This window comes from Mustela erminea, chromosome 3, assembly GCF_009829155.1.
Source record: "Mustela erminea isolate mMusErm1 chromosome 3, mMusErm1.Pri, whole genome shotgun sequence".
NCBI lineage: Eukaryota > Metazoa > Chordata > Mammalia > Carnivora > Mustelidae > Mustela > Mustela erminea.
Genome location: NC_045616.1, coordinates 135,842,627 through 135,845,598, shown reverse-complemented (window position 1 = coordinate 135,845,598; position 2,972 = coordinate 135,842,627). Strand labels below are relative to the sequence as shown.

General features: G+C 38.2%; 1 pseudogene; it reads left to right on the top strand.

Moving 5' to 3' along the window:
- The first annotated feature begins 432 nt into the window (after nucleotides 1-432).
- On the top strand, nucleotides 433-1,990 carry LOC116586978 (annotated as a pseudogene).
- Nucleotides 1,991-2,972: the final 982 nt, after the last annotated feature.

Here is a 2,972-nt window from a genome sequence, read left to right as displayed (position 1 = left end):
AGAACAGAATCTGTAAACTTGGAAGAGTACATGACATACCAGGTAAAATTGATACAACATGATGTCATGACATAGTTTAGTTCAACTACTGAACTTCAGGAATAAAGGTGTCTGTGTGCGTACAATATTTCATAATAAAATATGTAAATCAAAAAATAAATAAAGGGAGACTTCTGGGCAGGAAAAAAATGTCATAAATAAGGGCAAAATTTCAGGATGACCCGAGACTTATACCTAGAAATTTTAATTACAGAAATCATTGGAATAATGTGTATCAAGTTCTGAAGAGTAAGTCCATAGATATACTCAAACAAGCACAAAAAACACAGAAATTTCCAACCATGTGAAATATTAGGCTTCTTTAAAATACTGAATTCTAGCTTTTTCGCAATGGGTTTGCTGCCAGAACACAGGTGTCGTGAAAACCACCGCTCAACCTAAACCAGAATGGGGAAGGAAAAGATTCATATCAACATTGTTGTCATCAGACACGTAGATTTGGGCAAGTCTATCACTACTGGTCATCTGATCTACAAATGTGGTGGGATCGACAAAAGAACTATCGAAAAATTCGAGAAGGAGGCTGCCGAGATGGGAAAAGGCTCCTTCAAGTATGCCTGAGTCTTGGATAAACTGAAAGCTGAAAGTGAACGTGGTATCACCATTGATATCTCCCTGTGGAAATTCGAGACCAGCAAGTATTATGTGACCATCATTGATGCTCCAGGACACAGAACATAATTACAAACATAATTCAAAAACATAATTACAGGCACATCCCAGGCTGACTGTGCTGTCCTGATTGTTGCTGCTGGTGTTGGTGAATTTGAAGCAGGTATCTCTAAGAACGGGCAGACCTGTGAGCATGCCCTTCTGGCTTACACACTGAGTGTAAAACAACTAATTGTCGGTGTTAACAAAATGGATTCCACTGAGCCACCCTACAGCCAGAAGAGATACGAGGAAATCGTTATGGAAGTCAGCACCTACATTAAGAAAATTGGCTACAACCCCAGCACAGTAGCATTTGTGCCAATTTCTGGTTGGAATGGTGACATGTTGGAGCCAAGTGCTAACATACCTTGGTTCAAGGGATGGAAAGTCACCCATAAAGATGGGAATGCCAGTGGAACCACACTGCTTGAAGCTCTGGATTGCATTCTGCCACCAACTCGTCCAACTGACAAGCCCTTGCGTCTGCCTCTCCAGGATGTCTACAAAATTGGTGGTATTGGTATTGTCCCTGTGGGCCGAGTGGAGACTGGTGTTCTTAAGCCTGGCATGGTGGTCACCTTTGCTCCAGTCAATGTTACAACTGAAGTCTAGTCTGTTGAAATGCACCATGAAGCTTTGAGTGAGGCTCTCCCTGGGGACAATGTGGGCTTCAATGTCAAGAACGTATCTGTCAAAGATGTTCATCATGGCAATGTGGCTGGTGACAGCAAAAATGACCCACCAATGGAAGCAGCTGGCTTTACAGCTCAGGTGATTACCCTGAACCATCCAGGCCAAATTAGTGCTGGATATGCACCTGTGCTGGATTGTCACATAGCTCACATTGCTTGCAAGTTTGCTGAGCTGAAGGAGAAGATAGATCGTCGTTCTGGGAAAAAGCTGGAAGATGGTCCCAAGTTCTTGAAATCTGTTGATGCTGCCATTGTTGATACGGTTCCTGGCAAGCCTATGTGTGTTGAGAGCTTCTCTGACTATCCTCCTCTGGGCCGTTTTGCTCTTCGTGACATGAGACAGACGGTTGCTGTGGGTGTCATCAAAGCAGTGGACAAGAAGGCAGCTGGAGCTGGCAAGATCACCAAGTTTGCCCAGAAAGCTCAGAAGGCTAAATGAATATTATCCCCAATACCTGCCACCCCAGTCTTAATCAGTGGTGGAAGAAAGGTCTCAGAACTGTTTGTGTCAATTGGCCATTTAAGTTTAATAGTAAAAGACTGGTTAATGATAACAATGCATCGTAAAACCTTCAGAAGGAAAGGAGAATGTTTTGTGGACCATTTGTTTTTTTTGTGTGTGTGTGGCAGTTTTAAGTTATTAGTTTTTAAAATCAGTACTTTTTAATGGAAACAAATTGACCAAAAATCTGTCACAGAATTTTGAGACCCATTAAAACAAAAGTTTAATGAGAAAAAAAAATACTGAATTCTAGGAAACAAACTGAGAGTTGCTGGAGGGAAGGTACGTTAGGGGAAAATGGTGACTAGGTGATAGGCACTAAGGGGGGCACTTGATGTAATGAGCACTGGGTGTTATACGCAACTGATGAATCTCTAAATTCTACCCCTGGAACTAATACTACAATATATGTTAACTAAATTGAATTTACATAAAGAATTTTTTTTAAAACCATATCTTCCAAAAAACCTACTTAATGATGAAATCTAGCCCTGGAAGCCAGAGATCAAAATAGTCCAGAGTTCAAGAATCTGAAATGGTAAAAATCAATGTAAAAAGGATTAGTGATGTGCTCCCAATCTATTTAAAGTAGCTCTAAGCAACCGGATAAATGTTTTTTATTTCAGATAAAAACATAAATATTGATTCAATAATTAAACAGAAGTCATTAACGATATAACATAGCCAAAAATAATACAAACCAAATTGACCTAATATTTATAGAACACTATACCCAACAATTTCAGAATATTCACTCTTTTCAGATCATGTGGAATGTTTATAAAGAAATACCATATACTATGCTATATAATAAATCTCAATAGAATGAAAAGTACTAAGATCATACAGAGTAATATTTGTGACCATAATGGAAATAATTAGAAGCCAATAAAGAAAAAATATATGAAAATACCCAAATGTTTGGAATAAATCACAATAGAAACTAGAAAATATTTTTAACTGAGTGAAAATGAAAAAATAATACAAGAATTTATTGGATGAAGATGAAACAGTCTTACAAGATAACTTAAACAATATTAATTTTTTAAATAATTACTTTTTTA